At 43.2% G+C, this 15,800-nt stretch overlaps 1 protein-coding gene across 4 annotated transcripts in view; it reads left to right on the forward strand.

Moving 5' to 3' along the window:
• Positions 1-1,186: 1,186 nt before the first annotated feature.
• Positions 1,187-15,800, forward strand: part of MPP7 (membrane palmitoylated protein 7) — a 292,487-nt gene continuing 277,873 nt past the window's right edge. For 2 of the 4 annotated variants that reach the window (XM_034760179.1, XM_034760181.1), the window contains exons 1-2: positions 1,189-1,342; positions 8,530-8,598. The gene's annotated coding sequence lies outside the window, so the exon portion shown is untranslated. Of the gene's footprint in view, positions 1,343-7,472; positions 7,673-8,529; positions 8,599-15,800 lie in introns of all 4 variants that reach the window. The other 2 variants (XM_034760180.1, XR_004644410.1) reach the window with 2 other exon arrangements.

A 15,800-nucleotide genomic window follows, 5' to 3' on the forward strand; every position in this document is an offset into this window, starting at 1 on the left:
ACAGATGCTGCAAGCACTAGGCTCTATGGCTTTAACTCACAGCAAGTTTCCATAAACAATTGCACATTTTGAGTAATAGAGGATTTCTTTCTTAGGGATACCAGAAGCGAAAAAGAGCTAATTACTCTAATACTCTACACATAATTGCTTTGTCAATTCCTCACCATCACGTCCCGCCTCAACACCAAGTGGTGGGACCTTCTATCACCTATGGAGGGTGAGAATCCCCGATGGGCCACATCCGCACAATATACATACTACCTATATGGCTCTGAGGATGTCACATGAGCCACAGCTGTGTGCTGATCTGGCCGCAAGCAGCTCACAGGTTGAGAACCACTGGGCTAGAGCTTTCCCTCCAGCTCAGCTAAGGTGGAGTGAAAGTACCCTAGAATGAGCCAGCACCTTATGTATGTGTTTATGGAAAAAAGATTGGCTAAATTAGAAGCCCCTGGGGAAAAAACATTGTGCAAAGCTCCCCCTCAGCTCCAGAGAATAATTAAATTGTAAAAGTGCTGGTTAAATGTGAAATATGGCTTGAAAATAGCTTCTTAGACTAGAAGTGCAGTTAAGGGTAGCTATAAGTACTGAGAACAAGGAGCTGCAGGAAGAAGTAAATATGAATCTCCTCCTATCCAGTTATAAGACAAGATTTGGCAACCTTGATAAAAGAACCACCACCTGACCCAATCTCACGACGGGTTGAAGCTGTAATTTTACGTAAAAGGCCAAGAGATGAGCGTCCAGAAACTGGGAAATAACGAGCAGCGCTTGGTGCTCCCGGGCGAATTTAGTAGTACTTGTCAGCAGCACAGAAGCTAGGGTTTCCCCAGAGTAAGGTTCAGCGAAGCCTGCTCCCGGGTTGGGACAAGCCACCCACCTGACCTCTCCTCTCCTCTCCCCTCCCCTAGCCACTGGCACTGATCCCACCCTCTTAGACGCTGCTTTTCACCTGGCGTCCCGTGGCTGCAGGTGGGCGGGATAAAGTGACTCTAGTCAGCCAATCGGAGCACCCCTTTGGTTTACCTTTCCCAGCCAATGAAATGGCTGGCTTTGGTAGGGGAGGGGGGTAGCAACCAGCTCGCGCCATTCCGCGGCCAACCAGGAGATAGATTCCCCCCAGCGGCTACGGGGCTGGGCGCTCCCCCCCCCCCCCCCCGCCAGTTCCCCGCCCCTGAGGGGAGGAGGCCCTGTCCGGCTCAGCCCCCAGCCATTCGAGGCGCGGCGAGGCGCGGCGCGGCGGACGGGATGGTAGTTGGCTGGGGTGGGATTCTCAGCTAGAGGAAGCTGGAGCCGCGTCTGTCGCGGGCAGAGTGCGGAGGCCTCGCTGTGCTCAGTGCAGGTGAGAGCCGGAGCTGGAGGCCGAGCCCCGCCGGCCGTTGGGCGCTGCCCTGGTTATTGGGCTGGGGGAGTGATGGCGGGGGCTGGCAAAGGGACAGAGACACCCCTCCCCCGCGAGGCGTGAGGGTCTGGGGATGCGAGTGGCGGCTCCCTGCGCGCGCCCCCAGCCAATCGGGTCGGGGACCCGTTTTCGGAGGTGGGGGTGGGGACAGGTGCGTGTGTGGGGACAGAGGGAGGGGCTGCCCTGGGGCTGGTGGGGGCTCGGGACCGGGGATGTCCGGAGGGGGTCTGTGGGGGCCGCTGGGGCCGGATGCCCTGCGGAGAAGAGCGGTGTCCAGGGGCCGGGGACGTCTTGGGAAGGAGGTCTGTACAGGGCTGCTGTATCTGATCTGTTTCATAATGACTTCAGGGTTGATCAGGCTTGTTAGACGTTAGTTTTAATTTTTTGTCCTTATGCCCATAGCTCTCTGAGCTGGGATCTCTGGGTGGTGGGAAGGGAAGAGTTCACCTGGCTGAGGAGTTGGGTGTGAAGAGAAGGAGGCTGCCCCTGTATAGGCTTTACATAAGTGGCAGTCAAGGCAGGGGTGCTTTTACAGCAGCAGACCTGTACTGGTGTATGGGAGGCAATCTGTTGCCAAATTTGGGTTTTATTTTTGCTGGTGGATGAATGGGAAGAGTGAATTGTCTCAGTATGGGCTGGTGGGAGGAGACAGGAGGGACGAGCACCAGGCCCACTTGTCAGGTTGTTGTATCCAGACAGATACAAAAGCCTTGTTTGTCAGGGAGCAGATTCCAAGATGTCACCAGTAATTCAACATTAGTTTGTTGACATGAGAAGGCAGATGTTACAAGGAAATGCTCCTGTTAGTGTTGAGTACATTGAATGTTTTGTTAGCACAAAGATTAAATGCTGTTCTACACAGCAAAGCTCATTTTATTTTATACAATCTTCTTTTTATGAATGCTTGTTTATCTTTTATTTCCAGTTATACTGTTTATTTTAAAGTGCCATAATATGGGGGGATGGTTGTAATTTGAATACTGCACTAATCTTTGTGCATAATCTATTCATACCTACCTCTTGTATCTCAGATTTTCATCCATAGATATCAAAGTGCTTTACACAGGAGATCAGTGTCATTTCCCCCATTCTACAGATGAGGGAACTTAAGATACTGGGAGGTGAAGTGAGTTGCCCAAGCTCACCCAGCAGGCCAGTGGTAGAGTCAGGAATAGAGCCCAGGTCTCCTGGGTTCCAATCCAGTGCTCTCTCGCCTAGATTGCATTGCCTCTCCATGGTGTATAAACTATACATTTTACTTGATGGGTCAAAATGTAAGGGGAGAAGTTCGCTTAACTATGAATAGTGTTGCAGCCATTTCTTGTTTTAAAATGTAAGGCACCATTGGGAATAGTTAAGGAGAATTAATTTATAAGAAGTAATGGATGTGAATAAATCATTGAGTAACATCAGACTACATAGCTAAACCCAGGAGACCTATTAACTTTAATTTATAGGGCATTGGAACCATGAGGTATTTCTATGAATTGCTTAAAAATAGCTTAATTCACTTCTGTGAAACAAACTCCTTACGGATAAAATATGTGGACATTAATAAAACATACAGCAGGCAAGTCTTGACAAAGTTTATAAATAAGATTATTCACTTGCTCAATTGTGTGCAAAGAGCACAAATTGTGTTTACTGTGAGAGTTGGAAAGGGTGGCTGGCAGACCCAACTTTAATTTTCTATGTTCTCTTTCCTGAAAACATAATTCTACCTTTATTTTAGTTTATAGTCATAACAAAGCATCTCCCTACATTTCCAGGCTACTCTTAGGTCAAGCCATAGACTTCTTTAATAGTTCATTTCCTCACTGTTTATTCTAAAATGTTTGGGGAAACTTGAACGGCAGTAAGTATTTTTCTGTCTGGAAAACTTACCGCCTTGGACACATCTACTGACTTCACCATATTCTGATAATGGAGAAAATCAAATATTTTACAAGCCCATTTAAAAATAAAACCCTTTTCCTCAACAAGTAGATTTTTTCCAAGTTCAATAAATGTATGTAATCTGCTTGGTGGTCGTCTTTAATTTACATTTTTTGAATCCAGTTTGCAATTAAATATTTTAATAATTGATTAAAATCCATTGGAACACTTCACTAAACTCTTAATTACTTTGCTCATTTTGTAGTATTTAACAAATAGAACAACAGTTCTTGGAAAGCTCAACTGCTCAAAGTTTTAAATGTCGTTTAGTGAGATTTGTGGTTTTATCTTCTAACCTGGTTATCTTGGTAAATGAAGGACCTCCTATCAGAAGGATTTACTTACTGATATAGCAGCAGGTTGAATAGAGATATTTGCTGACTATGTGTCACTTTTAAACTAAGTACAGTAGTTAGAATTTTTGGGGTACATGCAATATAAAGTCATCTGCAATGTTGCTTTTTGTGCATTGATTTTTTTTTTATCTGTTGCTTGTCATATTTGTAGAAGTATTTAGTCATAAATGAAATCTTGTCTGAAATAAAGTAAAATTTGCTTGTTTTGTTGGCTCAAATTGTCAGAAAGGACACAATCTCCCATTTTACTGTACTTGGGAATTAATTTTAGCATTGAGCTAAATGATCCTAGTAGAATTGTGCAAAGCCTGCCTTCATTCAGAATGGTTAACTATATGCTCCCAATACTTCTGTTAGTCTTAAAGGTGCCACAGGACCCTCTGTTGCTTTTTACAGATTCAGACTAACACGGCTACCCCTCTGATACTTTATACCATGTTTGTAGTCTCCAGAAGTTGTCTTAAAGCAACACTTGATTTAAGGCCCTTCACTTTAAGTTTTAATAAAAGAGTTGGTTTTCATTGTTGTTGACATTTCAGTTAAAACTTTTACTCTGATTTAACTTTTCCCTGTTGTGTTCATAAGACAAACGTAGCACTGGTGTGGAGTTGAGAATGAGAGTGAAATTGGACTAATCAATCTGATCAGAATGAAAATATGTAATCCGCCAATATAGAGAAAAGTAAGTTAGATTTATTTGAGTCCAAGATGGACATGTGTTCTTTTTTTAAAATAAAAGTTTGCTTCAGATGTACAGGTATAGATGGAAAAAATAAAGCACTTTAAGGACATGTCGGAGAAAATGCTTCTACAGACATAATGCTAATTCTGGAAACTAGTATATTCATACTATTCAAGTGTCAAATTTAGGTACTGGTAATTGGTATTTCAGAAGGACACAGTGTATGAAAGCTGCAACTCCTCCTCAGCATTGTGCTTGTAAGAACCAGCACACTCCTCTTTCCTGAGTGCCTGGGGGCGGGTGCTGGCACTGTCACTGGAATCTGCTGAGATACCCATCTCTTCTCTTGACCCTGGCAATTCACGAGTTGTTTCAGTTTCAGACAATATTTTTTCAATATCTAATCTCTCCCTCCTTTTCTGCTCCCTCCCCACTTGATTGAAAAACCCCCAGTGCCCTCTGCCCCCAGAGTCACTGACTGGCCTGTGGGGAGGAGGGAGCAGCTGGGAACTGCGGGCTCAAGAGGAGGCCCCATAATTCAGGGAGAGGGCAGCCTTCCTCTGCACAAAGCTCACTGTATTACAGACCTTTGGAAGTATAGCAGGTACTGTTATAATTTGTTCAGAGCAGTCTGTATTTGTTTTATTGGAGTATCTTTTTCTTTTCTTTGAAAGTTGCTTCAGTGAATTCATTGTGGGATTTTATGTCACTGGCTTCAGCCAGGCACATTCTGTGTAGCAGCCATGCAAACTTGTACTGGCACAGCAGCAGGAACTTATTCTTGAGTCCTGACCTGTAGTACATGTGCTGTTCCTGCTCTATGCCTCTTAAAAAGAGGTTGCTGTGTAAATGACTGGTCTCTGGCTTGGTCAAGGGTGGTCAGGTAGTGGTTGCATTCAGTAGGGGAGGTTTTTGGGGTGAGTGCTTGTTGTGAGAAGAGCTGCTCCTGCTGCAGCAGAGTTCAGGATCTCAACAGGACAGGTATCTCCAGCTGTGGAATATCTCTTGCATGTTTATGAGCCAGGCCAGATGAGAGCCCATAGGTGCTGAAACTAGAGGTGCGGGGTGGGTGCTACTGCACCCTCTGTCTTATAATGGAAATCACTTCATACAGGGTTTACAGTTTGGCTCTCAACACCCCTACTATAAAAATTATTCCAGCACCCCTGAGAGAGCCAGAGCAGGTTGAACATTTTTCTACTTCTCTTAGGAGCTCTGAAGGTACCAGAACATGGGATTGGTTTTGGTGAAGATTAGCAGTGTCCCAGGGTGGCACCACTTCCTATAAATTACCTCCAAACGTTCGTTTTTAATTCACTGCGCCTCAGTTGCACTTGCTATGTCAGGACTCTTTCCTCACTTCCCCAGTTGCTACTCTAGTCTTTTGAGGTGTAGTTTTCAGATCCACTCTTCTTCCCATGTGGAGCAGAGAAGCTTGGTGCCACAAAGGTTCTCTATTCCTAGAAGCAGGGTTTATTTGCTGGGCTAACTTAATTTGGCCTTTCCTATACTAGAGAATTTTGGTGTTGCACTCACTGCTACCACATGAAATACATTGTATGTCAAGACTGCTTACAGTGGTACATAGATGTTCATATTGCTGTTGATATGGCATTTCCTTGGAGCAAGGCTAGGCACTGTTGCCTTTCATTGACACTGCATCATTGCAGTATCAGTACAGACAACCAGCAGTGGTATAAGAGCTATATCAATACAATTAGGCTTCCCAGTGCAATGCTCCTGCCAGCCCAGAACATTAGCTCAGTCGCCATTTAAAATGGGTGCATGCAGTTCTGAGAGTAGTTGAGGTTATATTCTGTGGCTTCAGCTCTGTCCATTTCTCTCTCCATGGCTGCTCTCAGTTGCTTCACCTCCAGAGCAGCATAAAAGGATGCAAGAATAGAATTAAAAATAAGGCCTTATTTAGGACTTAAAAAAAATTCCACTATGGGATTAATCTGGAAAACAAGGGACAAAAATCAAAGGCCGGTTAGCAGACACATGGCCACATACAAGCAAGCACTACTCCCTCTGTATTTGTTTTATTGGAGTATCTTTTTCTTTTCTTTTTAAAGTTGCTTCAGTGAATCATTGTGGGATTTTATGTCACTGGCTTCCGCCAGGCATATTCTGTGCAGCAGCCCCAGCACTATAAAAAACCCACCTCCACGAGCTCCCAGCGCTGGTGCACTGTTTACACTGTCACTTTACAGCACTGAAACTTGCAGTGCTCAGGGGTGTGTTTTTTCACACCCCTGAGCGAGAAAGTTGCAGCGCTGTAAAGAACCAGTATAGACAAGCCCTAAGGAGTCCATCTCCCTCATCAGCATCTCCCATGCTCTTTATATGTTAAAAAGAGAACATAGAATAAGATCACTAGCTGAGAGGTACAGAAAAGCTGATTTGGTGCTCTCCAAGTAAATCCACTTCCACTTAGCACTTCGTTATCCACTTGTCCTATCCCTCCAGCCCCTGAGAAGAGGTACATCCTGCAGGGTCCATATTGCATAGCGTGGGTGTGTGGTGTTTTTTGAAAGGTGGGTGAGATAGAGGGACACTGGCTTGGACACACAGGAAGGGTGTGAACTCCCACTGGGCCTGGCTCCTCCCATCTTTGGATCCTAGGGAGATGGAAAGCATTAGCTTATTTGCTTTTACTTTGCATCTCAGTAATTTGAAATAATAGCAGAATTAAAATGAAAAGAGAAATCAAGCTTATTGCTTTTTTGGCACTGGTAATCAAGGTGTTCAGCGTAAAAAGGGGATCCAGGGTCTGAGTCACTCTGGGAACTGATCAAAGGGAAGCTGCTGATTCTCCATCTCATTTGTTAAGTCCTGTTCCCTGCCCCTCATGGTGCATGAGCTAGTGCTGGATAGAACTGCTTGAAGCATCCATTGGAACAAACATTATGTGAATGGGTATAAAAGTACACTGTATAATAGACACTATGAAGTAATTCTCGGTGCTGTAATGCTTTCAGGACATGCTACTTATGGATGGGCAACCACTGTGTGCACCTGAATCAGGATAACTAGTATTGATTAACTATACTGATGCAAGTTGCAATAGCACAGTTATTTATTATTTGTATTACAGTAATGCTTGGAGGCTGGAGTATCGCTGCATCCACTGAGGAGGAGGGAGGCAATAACAATGGACAGTGAGGCTGAGGCAGTTTCTTCAGTCAGCTGGGCTTTGCTATAACATTTGTCTTGTACACTGCATAATACAAAGGGGTTGAGTAAATGAATTCAATATATAGTTTAAACTTTGTTATGCAGTATCACTAAGAAAAGGTATGTTCTGCAGTTCTAGCAATCTGTAACAAATAGATAGTTGTGTACACAAATTGCTGTGACTTTAGAGTTGAGAGTGTGGAGCAATTTAAAAGCCAGGAAATAGCCACTTGATGTATTGATTACAGGTTTTCCCCTTAAATCCATGGAAAACATTCCAGCTCTTTTATGCCAAACATATAACTGTTTCTGGATAAGTGTAAGTGCACTATACTAATTCTAGTTATACTAATTATCCCCTGACTTTCCACAAGTGGAGCAAGGAGTTACCTGCAGTTGGCAGGGGATTGTGCAATTGTACAAGTACAAAATGAAGTTTCCTAGAGGATTTATTTGCAATACAAATCTTTCCCAGTGGAGGAAGGCTTTCATATGAGAAGTTTCCAATCAAGATTTATATATTATTATGTGTGCTAGTGTTAAAAGCAAGCATATGAAATCTTGTGAATGTTTTGACTATATGCCTGCCTTGAGTGATTTCACTGAGAAGCCGCTGGACCTCAATTTAGCATTCAGTTAGCTGATGTGTAGTTCTGCATTTAACCAGAGTGATGACATTTAGAGTCTTATGGGACAAAATTGGGCCTGGGTGGTTTTTAGATACATTTAAAATCTAGGCAATTTAAAGAGTCTCTCCAGCAAACAAGAGTTTCCCTAAGTTTTCATACTTCTTTGAGAAGGAGAAAGCCATCCTTTTATTTCCCGGTGTTTAAAAAAGCATGGTTTAAATAGCATAAAATAGAGCTCTGTAGGTTCTTTATTGGTATGAAAAGGAAAAAAAAATGTGTTTAGCGAGTACTATCAACTCTCAGGATAGGACAGATTTCACAATAGTATTGGTCTTTTCTCTGTTTCAGGCTCAGAAGATTGACTCTTCTGCGTGTTCCCCCTTTGGTGGTATCGTCAATCCATGTTGAATGCTGAGAGTAAGTCAGTCTTCCAGATAAAATGATTACTTGATAACTACTTCCTAAACCATTGCTTTCTGATAACACAGGATTGGATTCAAATTTCTTTATTAATCTCTTGTAAGGCTCTAAACATAATAGTATGGATTAGTGTTGTCAACTGTTTTAATTGTCTTAAACATTTGTTTAAAGTATCACAGGTGCTTTATTTCATGAGTTAAGGATGCAGTCCCTGACTTGTTAAACTTGCAATGGTCATGATAGAATGTGTTGCAGTGCGGGACACTCCCATTTTTATGGTACAAAGTTCCTCAAAAAAGGAAATATCAACAACATCAACATCTGCAATATATCATATTGCAGTTTGCCATCATTACACGAGTACTAAAAACTGTAGTATGAAAATAATATTCATTGCAGTGACTGTCCCTACAGAATTGTTTTATAACTGTCTGTGTCTTCAAATTTGCCAGTGTGTCAATTCAGTTTTAACTAAAGAGATTACAGAAGTTTTCCTGCATTCATAATAAACTGTTTTCTGTACTGATCTCCGCTTCTAAAACTAGAGTCATTCCAAATGGAATGTAGTAGTTCCATATGGAACTCAAACACACAGAATTACTGTTTAATAAGTTATATTATTCATACAGCATTATTATATAGTCCACAGGTGGCCAAACCGTGGCTCGTGAGCCACATGCAGCTCTTTTATAGTTAAATTGTGGCTTGCGGAACTCTCCACTCCCTCCTCGTCCATTCTCCACCTACCAGACTGTAGCGGGGGAACTTGAGTCTTCTGCCCTGCCACGGTGTGGTGAGGCTAGGGGCTTCTGCCAGAGATGAGTTGCCTGCTGGGGGGGCACAAGTTAAAGGTTTGCTCCCCCCCCCCCCCACAGCCTGAGTCACAAACACCTCCCCCTCCCCCAACTTACCGGCAGTGGCTGCTCCCTGCAGCTCCCAGCTCTTAGCTCTACATGGAGAGGCAGTGGAAAACACCTGGGAGTTGCAGGGAGGGGCTGCTGCTTTAGGCCCCTGGGGAGAGGCACCAGCAAAAGCAGCGGCTTTCCTTGCAGCTCCCAGCTGTTTGCCATTGCCTCTCCCCACGGCCAGCTGTAGTTCCCAGCTTTCTGGCTCCAGCAGCTGCTGTGTAGGGAGGGGGCCTGGCAGCACCAGCAAACCCTGGCAAAAATCAGGAGAGGCATGTGAACCCCCTCCCCACATACATTCTGCAATCTCTGGCTTCTGCCTAATGTGGTGGAGAGTCTCGGGGCTTCAGCCCCATGGGGTGTGCCTGCCAGGGCTTGAGCAGGAACAGGCTGAAGCCCCGAGCCCCGGCAGGCACATCCCAACTCTCAAACATCTGAAGATTGTTGTATGCGGCTCAGAGATTCATAAGTTTGACCGCCCCTGTTGTATATCATGAATAATACCTAAAAGAAAACACTTAACACTTTGCTAGTTATATACTAAATACAGAAGCTTTCAAATGCACAAATGAGAAACAGCCATTTACAAAATAGTATTAAACTGCAGACATGCAGATAGTAAAACATTGCTCTTTTCATCACTTTGTCTTTATGTTGTATAGTGACTTAGTGGCAAAATAGAGTTGGCCAGGCCTGTCAAGACAAATTTAAGGCTCTGGTATGTCATGTTTGCTGGGATCCCACTCCATCCTGTTTCACCCCAGGGTATGCTTTACTGTAGATGGGTTAAATAATATAGTTATCTACGACAGAAACTTTCACTAAAACTACATTCTTGAAATATGGACTCAGTTGTAAGAAGCTAATGTAAGCTGTGTTTAATTGTCAGTTCCATTAGGTTAGGAAAAACTCATAACTAGATCTGACAATTCCCCTTTTTCCCCTAATAGATCAGTCTATTCCCATCAATTCAGTCCCATCAGTTCTTCCCATCCAGCCTCACCTCTGCTCCTGGGATTCTTCACACCCCCAGAGGCTGAGGTTGGAGCCGCAGGAGGGTCTCCAGCCCACTCTCCCCTTCAGGCTCAGGGTGGCAGCTTGAAGTACTCCTCCCTCCTCTTCCCCTTTCTCTTACCAGGCACCACTTGCTGCAGGGAGGGAAAGGAGAGGGAGCAGAGGAGCTGTCCCCACCCACAGGCTGGAGTGGATATCCCCTGAGCTGTGTCTCTCTTTCTGCTCCCTCCTCCCCCACTCCCATCCTGCTAAAATAGGTGAGGAGGAGGGGCGGGAGAGGACAGAGCACACTCTCCTGCTTCCTGCAGCAGCTGTGATTGAGAACCACTGTTTGGAAACTGGTGCCTAGATCTAGGCAAATTTTCTTGATGCTGGTAACACTGCGCTGAATTTTGCTTACCCTCAGACCATCAACTATGAAGAGTGTATACAAGTCCAGGCACAGAAAAAAAAGAAAAGGAAAGTAGAGGAAAAACTGCAGAACAAGAAGCAGGGAAAAGAACTCTAGAATATTTTGGATGGAAACCAGGGCATGGCGAAGGAGAGAAAGATGATGGTAATTCTTTGAGATCTGTATCTGGAAGAGGAGGAAGAATATTTAGAGGATAAGGATGAACAACAATCATCCCATTTTTCTGTTAAGAACCTTCTTTCACATGCAGGGCCTGTAAAACAGGGTGACATAAACAGATTTGTGCTTCATAACTGCAAGAGAAAAATCCACCCAGAAAGGGATACTTAAGGAAAGCAGTTTCCCCGTGTGCTTCTTTCCTATAGTTTTTCAAATGGAGAAAAAATTGAACTGGATAGCAGTGATGTTGCATGCTGTTTATTGCATTCCATATTGACTTTTCCCCAGAATGCAGCAACTCAAGGTGTTCTTCCTACCTTAGTCCCACTAAGCCGCATGGGTGGCGGGTGTGATAGACCTGGGGAGTATAAGCCTCTATTGGTGCAGCCACCACCAACCTGCCATTGGATGCCTGGGCCATGGTGGCCCTGCCTGTGCTCCGTCTCTTTCCCCTCCTTGATCTGTCCCTTCCCCGAGGCCCTCGCCACTGCCTGGTGAGTCCCTTCTCACTCCTGTCCTCCACTCTATTCACTCATCTCCTTCACTGTCCTTTCCTGCGAGACCCCATCACACGCTGTATCCATCCTCACCCCTCCCACCCTTGTGAGCAGGGTGGAGGAGAGGAGGGACATAGCACGGGGTGGCAGGACCTGGGGCCAGATAGAGGTGGAATATGGGCAGGGCTGCAGGTGGAAGAGGCGTGACAGGGAGCTGGCCTCCCTGAGGGGAAGCTTCATCTGCCTACCATGCACAGCTGTGTAAAGAAAACCTGACCATGGAAAAAACAATGAACACATAATATGCTATGTGAAATAGATGAATGCAAGAAGAAGATTAAAAGATGATAAAACCATCCACTCACTGCTGAAGACAAATTTTGCAAATGAAAAAGAAAAGTGGAAGGAAACTCTGGAACACGTTTTAGATGTTTTATTTCTTGAAGAATGAGGATTAGTTTTCTGTTACTTGAGAGGCAAGCTGGGTGATGAATCCAATGGCAATTCCTTGGATGTTACTGAATTGTTAGCCAAGTATGATTGGATTTTGGATGATCATGCAGACTATGTAAAAAGGCACAGGCGCAACATAGAGAGTTCAAATGTGCTACTTATCACCTGAGCCAAAATTAATTTATTCAAGAATGCACAGGGAAAGGTGTGAAAACAGTCTGAGGTGAAGCTGAAGAGGCCAACTACTTCTCAGTAATTTCTGATGCATCCAGACAGCTCACACAAGGAACAAACACTATTGATCCAATACATTTATCAAATACCTACTGATAACTTTGTGATTCAGGAACACTTTTTTGTGCTTCAGAGACTTTAGGAAGAAGACTGCTGAGGAAATAGCAGAAATGATTCACAACACCATAGATGAACATGGATTAGATTTCAAACTGTTGTAGTCAAGTTTATGATGGTATTGTGCCAATATGGCACGGCAGGCTTCTGGAGATCAGGCAATGGTTCAACAGAATCCTCGGGCATGTTTTTCTCCACATGGATTGAATACTTTGAACTTAGTTTGTGCTGATTCAGCTGAGTCATCAATTGATTGTATTACGTTCTTTGGATACCGTCAGCCATTGTACAGTATTTTCAGCACATGTCCAACAGCAGTGGGAAACTCTTGATTCATTCCATTTAATGTCTGTTATGTAGTGGGCTGGGTGTATTGACTGTGTATGTGTTCTTTTGCCAAGAACCTGAAAGGCTTACAAATGGCATTGAATGAGTTGACTGAATTAAACCTGACTGCCAAAACCAGAAGTGATATTGCTGGACTGGTAATATGCATTTAGTTAACTTTTGATGTTCTAACTTTCCTCAGTTTGGCTGAAAATTCTAATCCCCATCAATGAATGGAATTTGGTCCTTCAGCATGGAGATGCAATGCTTGATGTTGAAAGAGACAGCACTGAGGACTTCTCACTGAACTGGCACAGTTGTGAGAGAAATGGAATGAAATTTATGATGAATGTGTTCATGTTGTAGCAAAACTTTGGTATTGATTCTCCAGGGGCAATACATCCATCCAAAAATAAAGGTGATGGCGCAGGTAATCGAGACAAGCCTGTAAAGGACACTTTTCTGGGATGGTGTTTTCTTTTACATTGTAGTCTCTGTTGTAGGTGGCCTCAAAAACAGGTTGCTGCACTCGTAATATATCTGTCAAAAACTTGAATTTCCATGGATCTTCCTTGAAAAAGTTGAAGTTGCCCTCCATGCCTTTCAGCATTCTGAATCTTTATTGCACTATCTCTGGTGATGTAAAAGAGGAACTGGTGTTTTGCAATCGCGTTTGCAAAGAAGACATTGGCCCAAAAATACTGTTGCCATTTCACTAACTAACTAAACTGCATGAAATCTCTCTGAAACCTCTTCCCCAACCTGATTGTTGCACTTCACCTATTTTGCTGCATACCAGGCTCTAGGGCCAGCGTAGAAAGATCTTTTAGTGTGCTCAAGTGTGTGGATAAGTGCCAGCGTGCAGCTAGGGGTCAGTCAAGAGTTAATGGCCTAGCAACTCTTGCAAAGTGGTCTGGAAGATCGGTCAGTTTCAATGATCATTCATTCATTCATTCATTCATTCATTTGCTAAGAAAAAGGCAAGAAAAGCACCATTATAAGTTGAAAATATTAAAATAAATCATACAGAAACGTACCTTTCTAGCTTCTTTACTGCATTCTTATCACATTCTTATCACTGACAGCTTTCTTTTTGCTTCTATTTAGTTTGTACTTCAGTCTTGAATTCATCGTCTCTTTGCTTATATTCATCAGTCAAATTTATTTCTGGAGATACCAGTACTTTATTCATACAGACTTTACAGACTTTTTGGAAGCTCTCTGAGCTTGGTGCCCTGGTACAATTGTCCCCCCTTCTACCCTACTTGTCAACCTTAGAGGTGGCTCAATATCACAAAAAAGGAAGACTGTCTTAAATCACTTCTCATGGGTGTTCATTGAAGAAAGAGCCTAACATTTTTTTGTAATTAATTTTTTAAATACACATACGATTTTAAAGTTTGTCATGCTCTTTTGAATTGTTTTGGTTTATTGCACAGATGGTCTCTGTTTTAATCACTATTAGCTCTTCTGCAGTATTCTCTTCTAAACGATGCTGTGACAAGTGGCCCTCTTTTGGATGCCACCTGATGTTCTGAGATATCACTGAGCCTGCCTATTATGCCAACCTTGGCACCCTTTTTACCTGTCTTGCTGAGCCAAGCTATTAAGCTTCCTCCAGTGCACACACAGGCAGGGCCACACCAGACTGCAGAACGAAACATACACTGAGATCAGTTCTGGAAAGGCTCAGCTTAAAGGACTTGTCCCAGGACTCAGGTGTCCACCTCCCTTGGAGTGCAGACCCAAAGATATATTATGAAATTCGCCTCCTACCTCAATGTGGAGGAAGGTATGCACAACTTCTTATCCCCCTCCCCCCTTCAATTATGAATTGTACAGATGGGGTTATGCTATAAACAAGAAATACGTTTATTAACTACAAAAGGTGAATTTTAAGTGAATATAAGAGATAAGACCGAACAAAGCAGATTACTGAGCAAATAAACCAAAGTATGCAAGCTAAGCTCAATATACTTAAACAGGTTACAAAACGTAATTTCTTACCCTAAATGTTATTTTAGGCAGGTTGCAAAGTTTCTGTGGTTCAGAGTTCCAGTTATATTTATCTTTGGACTGGACCCCTATCTCAGTCTGGACCCTCCCGCCTTCCCTTTAGGTAGCTTTCTTCTTGGGCAGACAGGCCATGGAGAGGAGGAGTCCCGTTTGCCTTCTTCCCCACCCTTAAATAGGATTTACATAAGACAGGAGTCCTTTGTTTCCCAAACTTGTCCCCCTTCCCTTCTACTGGGAAACTTACAAGAAGTCCCAGGTAATGTTTAGTATCCGGTGACAAGACGACCTGACTTAATAGTTTCACAATTACATCCCTGGGCGCCTCACAGGAGGGAGAGAGATTAGTATCTGTGGTTTTGTTCCTTCCTGATGGCTCATGAAATTTGATGGCCTGTCGTCTGGTGAATGTCTTCCCAATACACACCCAGTTGTAATTGTTACATAGTCCATATTCCTAACTTTAGATACAGAAATGATACGTGTATACAAATTGGATAATCACATTCAATATATTATAACCTTTCCAATGCTATCTTACAAGACCCATCTTGCATAAAGTATATCTGTTACGTCATATTCATATCATAAGCATATTTTCATAAAGAATATGGAGTGAAATGTCACAGATGCCATTTCAGATTTTTGGCATTTCACTTCATTTTTTAATCATGGTTAGCAACAAAAGAAATTCTAACAATGGTACAAGCCCATTATTAGGTGAAGATGGAAAAATCATTAATGATGCAAAAAAGGCAGAAGTGGTGAATAAATATATATTTATTATGTATTTGGAAAGAAACCGGATGATGTGCATATCACTTGAGGAGTATGAAGTATCTTCCAGCCCATTAGTAAATGAGGTTGTTAGATCATATCTGCTAGGGATAAACATTTTAAAATCAGCAGGTGTGAGTCTGTCTGCCTAGGCTAGGAGGTTCACTAGCAGCTTCAGTGTACACGTACCCATACTGGACAAGCAACTCAACATGAGCTTCAACTGAGATGCTGTGGCAAAAAGGGCTGTTGGAATCCTCGGATGTATAAACAGGAGAGTAGGACTTAGGG

This window comes from Trachemys scripta, chromosome 2 (assembly GCF_013100865.1).
Source record: "Trachemys scripta elegans isolate TJP31775 chromosome 2, CAS_Tse_1.0, whole genome shotgun sequence".
Lineage (NCBI taxonomy): Eukaryota > Metazoa > Chordata > Testudines > Emydidae > Trachemys > Trachemys scripta.